Source organism: Malus sylvestris, chromosome 4 (genome assembly GCF_916048215.2).
Source record: "Malus sylvestris chromosome 4, drMalSylv7.2, whole genome shotgun sequence".
Classification (NCBI taxonomy): domain Eukaryota; kingdom Viridiplantae; phylum Streptophyta; class Magnoliopsida; order Rosales; family Rosaceae; genus Malus; species Malus sylvestris.
The window spans coordinates 8,031,793-8,044,867 of NC_062263.1; positions in this window are offsets into that span (position 1 = coordinate 8,031,793).

Here is a 13,075-nt window from a genome sequence, read left to right on the forward strand (position 1 = left end):
ACAAGCGTAACAGCACACGTGCCGATACATCCATTACTCTGTCAAAAGCAAAAGTATCCCATATCAGCAGGGTGGAACGTACTCTAGATTTGATGGACTTGTTTTGACCCTCAAATTCTTCAGTCGGCCTTAATACTCTGGAGGAAACCAGAAAACCCTCCAACCCAGTTCAAGAATAAGCCTGTGGAAAGTTACTTCTTCAAAAGCAAAAGTATCTCATATCATCTCTTCTCATTTTTCTTCTCTTTATCCTTCATGCTGCTACAAGATGGGGAGAAGGTGAACAATTAGTCGGAGCTCTGATTGCTTACCTTGTCTGTCACCTCTTTCAGCAGACCCCCTAGCTCGGCGACTTGGGGGACTCCTACTACATGGTTTGTATCGCGCTTGACTAAGCCTGAAACTACAAGTAAGCTTCAAGTGAAATTGATACATTACCTTGTGCATCTCCACCAGTTAAAGATACCACCCCTGGATGGAGGAAGAGTACTTCCAGAGAAGATGCCACATCTACCTATGAGACAGATAAGGCAAGTCAAGACGACACCACACTCCGATACTTAGAAGTTTCGTGATTACGAGATCAGTCTCCCACAATATTTCCTAATGTCATTTGTACTAAATCATTCTCTTGTACTCACTAAAGGAGAGCTTAAACCTATGTACTTGTGTAAACCCTTCACAATTAATGAGAACTCTTCTATTCCGTGGACGTAGCCAATCTGGGTGAACCACGTACATCTTGTGTTTGCTTTCCTATCTCTATCCATTTATATACTTATCCACACTAATGACCGGAGCAATCTAGCGAAGATCACAAAAAGCGACCGTTTTCGCTACCTAGGATCTATCTTGCAAGAGAACGGAGAATTAGATGGAGATCTCAACCATAGAATACGAGCTGGATGGAAAGAGTGCATCCGGCGTGTTGTGTGACCGTCGTAGGCCACTGAAGCTCAATGGAAAATTTTATAGGACGACAATAAGGCCAGCGATGTTGTATGGCACAGAATGTTGGGTGGTGAAGCATCAACACGTACACAAAATGGGTGTAGCGGAGATGAGGATGCTCCGTGGGAGGTGTGGGCACACGAGAAAGGATAAGATTGGGAATGAGGATATCCGAGGTAAAGTAGGAGTAGCCGAAATTGTAGGAAAGATGAGAGAAAATCGGCTCCGGTGATTTGGACATGTGCAAAGAAGGCCGACTGACGCTCCGGTTCGAAGATGTGACTACGGGACAGAGGTCCAGGGCCGAAGGGGTAGAGGAAGACCTAGGAAAACTTTGGAAGAGACTCTAAGAAAAGACTTAGAGTACTTGGATCTAACGGAGGACATGACACAAAACCGAGCGCAATGGCGTTCTAGGATTCATATAGCCGACCCCACTTAGTGGGAAAAGGCTTTGTTGTTGTTGTTGTTGTTGTTGTTGTTGGATGAGGGATAGTACTCTTTTGCTGGAGAAGCGAATGAAGCTTTAGTTGGGAAGCCTTTACATCTCCTGTATCTAGCCCCCCATAACATAGGAATGATAACTCAAATTCTCTTATGTCTCATCTCTTAGGTTCCCAATCCAAATTAAACAAGAGCTGTAGATCCGCGCTGGTGAAAGAAGCAATGCATTCTGAAAGCGCTTCAAATATGAAGGTCTACCTACAATCTTTTTCTTGTTGTGGTAAGATAGGGTATGAGATGTAGGACTACACCAAGATGTCAGATGAGAGATAGACTTCTCAAATTTTCTTTTATTCATTGTTGTGCCTTAAATTTGATCAAATATTTTCCTACAATTTGACAATTGTGTGGGGAATTCTAATTTATTCAATTTTATCTCAATTTTTTTTATTGAAATTCCTTATTTATCTCTCAACTTAGCAAAAAATTTGGCGGCGTCAACGAAAAAGGTCATAGGTGCAACACATGACATAATTTGAGGTCTCAAGCAACTATTATTAAAATTCACGAACCAAAATTAAACTAGTTGTATAGTTCAAGACCATTGTACAATTTAATATGGGAAATTAAACGCATTGATGATGATAAATAAAGTAAAAAAAAAAAGAGCATAAATTTGGAAGGAATTATAATTTAATTCTACAGTAACGTTTTTAAACATTTTAATTAAAATTTGTAACCTGTTGTGAATTTAATTAATGGGTGAGAGAGAGGGGACAGTAGAGGGAGAAAGAAGGGCTCATGTTATGCGAATTGTATGTTTACCTCCTGGCCTTACAAGTAGTACAAATCCTATGAGAATTTGATCTCCAATCCTATTGGGATTCTACTTTAAGTTTATGCAATCATATTCCCAATTAATAATTCTATTCACAACTTAGAAGTAGTCGCATCCAGTCTTCATAATTGTAAGATGGTTGTTGTCGTAAGTTCTCATCATATATAAATAATTTCTAACACGAGTCTCATAGTAGGGGCGCATTTCAATGTTTCACATCTTCAGGATGATCATTAACATACACAAGGGTATGACCAGCCCAGAGTATGTGCCTCATCGAAACCTCGTCAGGTTAGCAAAAACCCAGAAGAAAAAATGCTACTAGTCGTAGAAAACATAGTACAGTAAGGTCATGTGAGTATACTACAAAATACTCGCTTGAGTTCGATAAAACTATCCAAGAGAACTACGAGTGATACAAATATGAACGTTTACACAAACCAATTTTATGACAAAGCTTCTGAAGGTAGGCTTCAACATCGACTTCATGAATAGGTCGGCAAGATTGTCATGGGATCGGCTCTGTTTAACTATAAAAGATATTACTTGTCTCTTAAGTAAAGAAACCCTAATTCAAGTCAAATTAGGATATCTTGGGGATTAGACAACATAAGCAAGATTCTAAGAGGATTGGGTATCTTATCCTAGATTCCCTCTCAATTTGATGAATTATCCTAGATTTTCTCATAGATAGTCTCTCAATTTGGTGACGATTACTTTCCCTATAAAGACTTTCAAGATCCCTATAAATACTCTAACTTGGGTATTTATCAAGGGGGACATCCACATCTCTTTCTCTTTGACTCTCTCAAGACTACTACAAATATTTTCTTTATGCCTAACATAGGCCCATACGTCATTGTCTGCTCGAAGACACGTCCATGGAGAACTCATCTCCTTAATGTTCCACCATAGGCTATTCGTCAAGGATGGTTCATATGATTTCTTCTTAAACCTATACCCGTTGTTTGATTCTCCTTTTCGGACATATGTAGACAACCCTTTTCAGATTCAATCACACCCCAATCAAACCCATTCTCTCCACGCCAGAGATCATGGGCTATCTTGATTGGAATTCAACTTCGTTTGTAGATGTGCACGACTTTGGTTCCAACACTGTCTTTAACTGGCTGATACATGCAACTTTGGCTTCTTGAATCATTATTGGAATGTCAATGATAGAAGATAAAGCACATGAGGTTCTTATATGATCAATCACACCCCTCAACCAAAAGCATTCACGCGATGCTTCGTGTTTGGCTAGAATCTCTACGTGATTGGAAGACATAGTAACCAAGTCCTATTTGGTTGATCTCCAAGATATTACAGCATCTCCAACCGTAATGACATAACCCTCTTGAAAACATGCCTTGTGCGGGTGAGATTAATAACCCTCGTCAGCATAACCAACAAGGCAAACATCATTCCGAGGATTAGGGATTGTATTCGCTCAACGATGAGTAGGGATAGAGTAAGCCCATATTAATTTTCCTTGAAGCTAACGTATGGTGTCTTTAACATCTATCCAATGTCTGTGTGTAGGCGCATTGCTGTATCTTATTTTTTAATTTCTATAATAAATTTAGGAACTGTTATCAGCACTCCAAAAATCTTAATTTGCAATTCTCACACTTGTATTTTTCTTCACTTGTAAGTGAGAGGTCTTAGGTTCGAATCTCGTGGATGATAAATTCAATACCAAATTAAGTTGCCCATTGTGTTGCTTAATCGAACTCCCCCTCCCCTTAGAGCAACTCCACACCTAAAAAATGATGAGTTGGCCCAAAGTCCATTTAATCCACCCAAATGAATAGTAATTGGCCAAGTTGTCACGCCCCATCCCAACATATGTCCAGGATCGACACGTGATGACACCAATACTTGTATATCTAACATACCTCGCCTCTAGGATATGTACAAAGCACAACTCGAGAATCGAATCGCATAGTAGTTTTTCGTATACTTTATGGCTGCATCTAACCTCCTCATTAGACTGCCTACGTACCCTCATTAAGAATCAAGCCATTCGTAGTTCGTCATTTCATTACACTCGAATATTCATCAATTAAATCGCTATGTCTCAACAATATATCACAATGCACAATATTACAAGGGACAAACGACGGAGCACAATCATATTCACTAGTCATAAAGTTCAACGAGTCTAATCATAATTACCATAACCATAACCAACATCATTCCATAATCACACATCCATCAATAATGCCAACCATCACATCATCAATAATACATACAACACGTCGAAATGCGGGCTAGAGCGCCACAGTTCGGCCGAAGACTACATCTCTGAAAAAGGAAATTTTGGACCACCCAACGGAACCAAGGCACCAAAAGGGATTCTGAACCATCACTCAACGGAATCCAATCAGGATATGATTCCGGAACGTCACTCAACGGAATCGTGGAGTAGAAGGGATTCCAGACCATCACTCAACGGAATCCAATCAGAACTCAATTCCGGACCACTCAACAGAACTGAACGGAAGTCCAGGAAGCATAACAACGGCTCGAAAGAACAAGACATGATTCAAGTTACTCAATTCAGAAAGACTCAACTCAACGAAACAATATTGAGTAACAAATCCCCATCACAATGGTTTATCGGTCCATTACTAGACCTCACATCTCCCAAGCAATTCAATATGCATTTCAATCACATGCCACAACCATTTCCAATACACAAGTCAAATCACATTTCACTACATCATACCAATCACTATGCTTCGAACATTATATCTCAATCCATAACTTGTAACATATCAAGGAATTACGAAGCACAATATTAATATTTAATCACGTTAATCAATCAGTGAGATAACATATCATTTCATGAATTTAATTAAAGAACTCTACATAATTCCCTACTTGGGTTATGGATAATAACATGGTAATTCTAATTTGTATTCACAAGATCCATCGTGGGTAATTCCCATTTACTCGAATCTAGGATTCTAAGATAACCTTATGGAAATGAGCAAGAGCAAGGATTTTTGACTACTTAACGGAATCAAAATATCAAACGGTTTCTCATAATTTACCCAGACCTGTCGCATGTGAAATAAGTGCCTACATCATGGAAATGGTGCATCGAGCAACCAATAACCCGGATAAGCTGCGAAGCTCGTGTGAGCGACAATAATACAAAGTATGTAATAATAATGATGAAACCAACCATCAATCACAGTTTATAAACTTTGAATATAAATCATTCATAAGAAATTAATACCAAACCTTTGCAAACTCCGAAGGAGTCATATAGACATCCAACGACTTTTCTAAATCAACTCAAAGTTCTCGAAGCCAAAATTCACGGATACACTCAAAATAGAGCTAGAGAGACGTCGTTCGGCCGAAGCCTACGCAAGTAACCAAATAGCAAGTGGCCCCCCCAAAGCGGATCAACCAAGCAGAGCCACCCATGAGAAAGTAACCAAGTAGGCAGTGACCCCCAATGCGGATTAACCAAGCAGAGTCGCTCCTACAGCTGTTAGGAAGTGATCACCCAATGCGGATTAACCAAGCATGATCACTCCTAAGCATACATGGCCATAAGGATCGCCCAATGCGAATTAACCAAGCACGATCCATATATAGTATGGTCCCCCAAAGCGGATTAACCAAGCAGGACCATTAGTGACCCCCAACGCGGATTAGTCAAGCATGGTCAAGATAACCAAGTAGGTAGTGACCCCCCAACGCGGATTAACCAAGCAGGGTCATCGATGTACCAATGCTACATGGTGATATGAAACCAACACATAACTTACCTTCTACCTCCACACTTATGATTTACAACATGAGCACATACACCATCCATTTATGTATTTCCCATCTAGGTTCCAAAGCATTGTTTCGAATTATTACTACAAGCATCCATCACCTCGATCAACTCCTATTCTCAAGTATATGCAATTACTAAATGCATCACTTCCGACTCTAGTCTTAATTAGATTACTTGGAACTACTAATTCACACTATGAGATCCAAGTACTATTTTGGTTAACTTGAATTAACATGATCAAAATAAATGTAACATTTGAATGAAAACACTTAGAGAAAGTAAGTGAAGATGCTACTTACAAATATAGATGTACCTGTATATAAAAGCCTTGGCAGTTGGTGCATATATATATATCTAGGGATATACGTAAGTTCCTTTGAATATGCATACATAGATATATGTATAGGGTAAATAAGGAAACATTTTCATCCCTTCATTATTTTATACATACATATAAGGATTCGTTCAACTTCAGATATAAGCAGAAAGGTCTGATAATGCTAAACCAATGAGATGGAATCAATATGCTCATCAACAATGGCTATTCATTGTCATCACAAGGATAAAATCTGGACCACGTCTGACTAAATGTATACTAACAACTCTAGCAAAATTGTACCAAATATGAAGAGAAACAATTTCATATTATGGGACAATATAATTGTCGATTCCCCATCATCAACATTACATTAATGCGAGCTAACTTTAAGGCAACAAATTCAACATGATAAATGGATAATTTTCAAATAAGACTATACATACATAATGTTAACCATCAGCATTTTATAAATCGGATGTCACACACTGGGAAATTCGACTTTTTCCAAAAATTCTCAAATTTTACAGGAATAAAGATCTCAACAAGTAGTGTAAACTTTATACATGTGGCTAAGTCCAATTTGGCCAGAAAGGCCCTCAGATTGGCTCGCACCCGTCGAAAACCCTAAGGTGGGTGTTCTTCAATTCGGCTTCCTTGGTGTTCCAACGTCCCTACAACTGATTGGGTCTTGTTCTTGGGTCCAAGAGAAGTTGATCAAGGGTGATGGTGAATGGTGATACTCACCGGAACGACGAATCGCCGTCGAGAACCCCCGGATTCTCCGATGGAGTTCTACCCGAATTTGGCCTTAAAAACCCTTCAATTTGAGCAAATAAGGTAGATGAGAGGTTGTGGAATAAGTTGCAGATGGTGGAGGGTTGAGAATGACCTGAAAAAATGGTGGAGATTGGTCGAAATTCAGCCGGGTTGAAGTCGGGTTTGTGGGTGCACGGGATGACGAAAATGGAAGGGGAAAAATCCCCCTTTTTTTTGTTTCTTCCCTTATTGGTCCTTTTTCCCCCTCTAAAAATCTGATTTGGTCCTCTTTTTAAACTAACTTAACTTTTAACCCACATATGGGAATTAAATAATTCCCACAATCTATAGTTCACAACTTCAAACATCCGTAACTGTACCGTTATAACTCGGACTCGCAAACAGCTTTCGCCTCTGTGTTCGTGGGTTTGAGATCTATTTAAAAACACTAGTTAAAACTTCGAAAAGTCAACGAAAGATAAAGATTGATTTCAAAAATTCAAACCCGATAACTATTCGATTTAATTCCCAAAATTTACGGAATTAAAATTAAGTAATAAAAATAACGTAAACGTGGAATACGAACTTAAATTACAAGATACATAATGAATAGTGAAATTCCGGGGACGGGATTTCACACAAGTGCATCTCCACCTCTAAAAAATGAGCTGGGCAAGAATCTAGTTAATTCGTATTAAAATATTATTTGTTTTTTTTAATAAAATAATAAAAACTTATATTATTTTTAATTTTGAATAGAATTTTTAACTAATCTTGTCATGCCACTTGTCATACACACCTAACCATCTTTCACAAAAATTGTACTTTCGGAAAATGACAAGTGGCGTGACAAGATTGGTTAAAATTTATATATATATATATATATATATATATATATATAATCATTTAATTTTGGATAAATTACATTTTACCCCCTCAGGTTTGGAGTCGATTTCAATTCCTTACAATATCTTAAAAACATTTCAATTTCAATCATTTACTTATCATTTTATTTCAATTTCATACATCCGTTAGAAAATCTCTTAAGTAAACCGTTAAGTGATGACGTGGTAAATATGAGATCCACATTTGTGCTGACGTAACTACTAAATTTGTGCCACGTGACAAAAAAAATAATTTTTTATGCATTTAAAATATTAAAATATGCTAACTATTTATAATTTTTTTTAAAATTAAACCCCAATCAAACCTAGAAACCATAGCCCACCCTGACCCACTCTCTCTCTTCCGCCCCACCCTATCCCACCTTATCCCTCTCATCCACTCTGTTCACCTCCCCTCCCTTCTCTCTCCCTAGAGACCCACCAACCCATCCATCATCGTTTGTCCGTCACCTTCCTTCCCCCACCAACCCAGAAACCATCCTCGTTTGTCGGAGTTCGATGTTGAACAAGACAATGCGATCTAGGGACTCGTAGAAACACTTGCTGTCTTAGTCTTCCTTCTCTCCGGCTCTGCTCATTGTTTATGGGTGTGGAGGTGTGCGGGTTTAGGGTTGTGAATCAGATCCGATTACAGGAGGAGAGAGATAGAGTGGGGGAACAAAGCCTCTTGTTGCTGGGTTGAGGTGAAAAAGAGGAGGTGGTGGGGGGGGATTGCGGGGGATGTCACATCTCGACCCGGGGTCCACCATATCCCGAGCTCGATCCACTGTAGCACGATATTGTCTGCCTTGGGCCCTGACTACGCCCTCATAGTTTTGTTTCTAGGAATTCACACGAGAACTTCCAAATGGGTCACCTATCCTGGGATTGCTCTTGCTGCGATCTCGCTTAACTTTGAAGTTCCTAAGGAATCTGAAGTCAGTAAGCTCCCAAAAGGCCTAGTGATAATGGAGGTGGGCATGTACATATAAGGTATAAAGGATCCACTCCCTCTCCGTTAGTTGATGTGGGATGTTACAATCCACCTCCTTAATGGTCCGATGTCCTCGTCGGCACACTTCCGGCCATGGATTGGCTTTGATACCAAATTGTCACATCTCGACCCGAGGTCCACCACATCCCGATCTCGACTCCGCCGTAGCACGATATTGTCTGCTTTAGGCCCTGACCACGCTTTCACGGTTTTGTTTCTAGGAACTCACACGAGAATTTCCCAGTAGGTCATCCATCCTGGGATTGCTATCGCTGCAATCTCGCTTAACTTCGGAGTTCCTAAGGAATCCGAAGCCAATGAGCTGGGGGGAATGGTTTATAGGCTTGATTGGGGTTTTTTTTTTAATAAATATGATTAATATTTTTAATGCATAAATTTTTTTTTGCCACGTGGCACAAATTTGGCAGCCATGTCAGCACAAATGTGGATCTCATATTTGCCACATCATCATTTAACGATTTACTTAACAGATTTTCTAACGGATGTATGAAATTGAAATAAAATGATACGTAAATGTATGAAATTGAAATGTTTTAAAGATGTTGTAAGGAATTGAAATCGACCCCAAACCTGAAGAGGTAAAATGTAATTTACCCTTTAATTTTTTTATGTACTTTTAAACAATTTTTCTAATTTTTTATTTTACGTTAATTAATTTGGACCATTGGATTTCAAAAAGGATTAAATCCAACAGCCCAAAAGTGGGCACGTGGCCCACGGTAAGATTTTGACAATTTTTTTAATGCTGCAACGCGCGCCCACGCGCCAGCGGCAAAAAAAAGAAAAGAAAAAAAAAATTACATAGCTGACATCAGCCTGGAGTCATGTAGGACTCAATCCATTATGTGATGGGCTCAAAGCTAGCCTCCACTTTGGGTTAGCCTATTGGGTGGGGTGGAGTGAGTTTTTGGGGGGAGGGGGGGTGGTGGCCTGAAAAATAGACTTTGGGCTAGCACATTTGTTAGGGGTGTAAGTGCTCTTAGTGTAGAATATATAGTTGTACTAAAAAAAATAAAAATTTGAAGTACATAATGAGAATTTTGGAGTGTTGATAATAATTCCCTAAATTTAAATATATCTATTAATTATTTGTCAAGAAAATAATAATTTTTTTTTTTAACAACCCCTTAGACCATCTCCAACCCTTGGCCTAAAACCTAAAATTTTTAGCCCATAAAATTTAGGTTTTAGCCTAGAAACAACTTTTCTGCCCCAACCCTTCTGACCTAAAATTTTAACCCCAGATTATTAAAGAATGAATTTGGCCTAATTGTTTTCTTAAATTAACTTTTTTGTTTTAAAAAAAATTATGTAAACTATCGTAAATTAATTTTATGAACATTTTAATCTAAAAATATTTAAATTCCGATAAATATTGAAAAATCACTAAATCGATACATGAAACTCACGAAACACTATGGAAAAAAAATATGAAAATCATGATAGAGATGTATAAACACAAAATACATGAAACACACAAGACACACATAACACATGTAAAGCACATACAAAACACATGTGAAGGACATACTAAACACATGTGAAGCTCATACACATGTGAAGGACATACAAAACATATGATAGAGATGAAGCACACATAGAACACATGTGAAACACATGACACACACGAAAAACATACCAACATACATACAAAACACATGAAACACATGAAACACAAACCTACACATATGAAACTAAAACCTTCAATCATCCTCTATATATAAACACAAGTTGAATATCACACCATCACACAACATTCAAACCTTCAATAATCCTCTATATTCACCAATCTTCCAACTTTCAAAGTGTTTTTCTTTCCTAAAAATCATCAATATCTCATCAATGGGTGATAGAAGAAGGCGTAGCTTGGCAATGCAGATGACACAATACCAAGCAAACCATGCAACTGTCGATGCAAAAATGAATGCAAAAGAAGCTGAATTTGCAAACTCGCTTATTCAATATCAGCACCATGCCGAATCTAGCCATCATGGTTTTGTCATGGGGCGTTCATTTATGCAGCGTGATAGAGAAGAATGTCGTGACCGGATGATGAAAGATTATTTCATCGAATGTTTGAGATATTCTTCTTATGATTTTCGGAGGTGGTTTCAGATGAGAATATAGCTTTTTGAAAGCATCTTGAACGCAGTTGTCCATCATGACCACTACTTTGCAAGGAAGATAGATGTCGTAGGCCGACAAAGCCTATCACTTTATCAGAAGCTCACATATGCATTTCAGATGCTAGCTAATGGGTGCTCTGCAAACTCAATTGAAGAGTATTGCCGACTTGCGAAAAGTACTGCTATTGAGAACCTGAAGCGTTTATGTAAGACAATTAAAGCCATATATGGAGCCACATACCTCAGCAAGCCAAATCGTGAAGACTTGAATCGGTTTCTACGCAAGGCAGACAAAAGAGGCTTTACTGGCATGATAGGAAGTCTCAATTGTATGCATTGGGAGGGGAAGAATTGTCCTACTACTTGGGCCGGCCAATTCAAGGGCCGTCACAACAAGCCAACCATTGTGCTCGAGGTTGTGGCGTCTTATGACACATGGATTTGACATGCATTCTTCGACGCTCCTGGATCAAACAATGATATCAACGTTCTTTGGTCTTCTCCTCTGTTCGATGATGTTGTCAATGGATGTGCACCAGAATGAAGGTACAAAGTAAATGGTAATAGGCATGAACTATGTTACTACTTAACTGCTGGTATTTATCCTAGCTGATCTACCTTTGTGAAAAGTTATTCTCATGTCGATAATGCAAAGAATAAATTATTTTCGCAGAGACAAGAGTTTTACAGGAAGGATGTGGAGAGAATGTTTGGGATCTTACAAGCTCGATGGGCCATTGTTAGAGGGCATGCACGACTTTGGCATACCGAAGACCTCCATTCAATCATGATGACGTGCATAATTTTGCACAACATGATTGTGGAAGATGAATATGTCGAAATTGAGGAAGATTTTGACGAAGATGGATGATGACCAACCAACATATGCTAGAGCTATGGTAAGAGATGTTGAATATCTTGCTGCAACCACATACTAGACCCAACATGATAGGGTCACACTCAGTGAGTATATGAGATGTTTAAATAGAATTCAATCTTCTCAATGTTATGACACACTCCGCAAGGATTTGGTTGAGCATATATGGTGCCGAGAAGGAGAATGTTGATGATGGATAATCCTAAGTGTAATAATGTGTTATGTTATGTAATAATTTTGCATGTACTATGTTGGTATTTTCTAGTAATAAATTGAATTGTCTTGTTGTGACAAGTCTTTTCACTTGTACGTTGTCAAAATTATTAAAGGTCATTTGAATTATTGAAGGCATCTATTGTACAATAATTAATGAGTGCTCTGTAGACTCAACTGACAATAAGTACAATAATTATTGAAGACATCTAGATTAATGAAACAATAATTAATAAGTCATAAACTTAATACAAACGACATTTAATAAACCACATAAACTTAATACAAAGGACAATTAATAAACCACATAAACTTAAAAAAAACGATAATTAATAAACTACATAAACTTAATACAATCGAAAATTCATAAACTACATAAACTTAATAATGATATCCACCATCTTGATTTGGTGATGGACTTAGTGGTGGCCTTGGGATATAGCCTTGAGATGAATTATCATCTTGAAATATACTTCTTCGGGCATCCATTTTCAAAATTTTCCTTTGCTTACCACGTAAGTATTTCTTCCTCTCTGGAGTGTATTTGTTGAGGTCCTCCATCATCAAATTTATTTTGAACCTCTCTTGCTCCCTATCCCCTAGCTGCGTCATAGCCACATGCATTCGGGCTGCTTCCTCCTCCCGAGAGCTATGACTTTCGGTTAATCTTGAAAATCCGGTAGCAATTTGTTCACTAATGGGATCTTGGGACTTCCCTTTTCTCTTTGCTTCGTTTTGCCTATCTCTTCTCGGGGGCCTTGCAAAAGAAGAAGTTGGGGTCATTTGTTTGACACCTTCATTGACACCTTCATTGAAATCATTTGGGGCCGGAGCTTCATTATGAAATAAT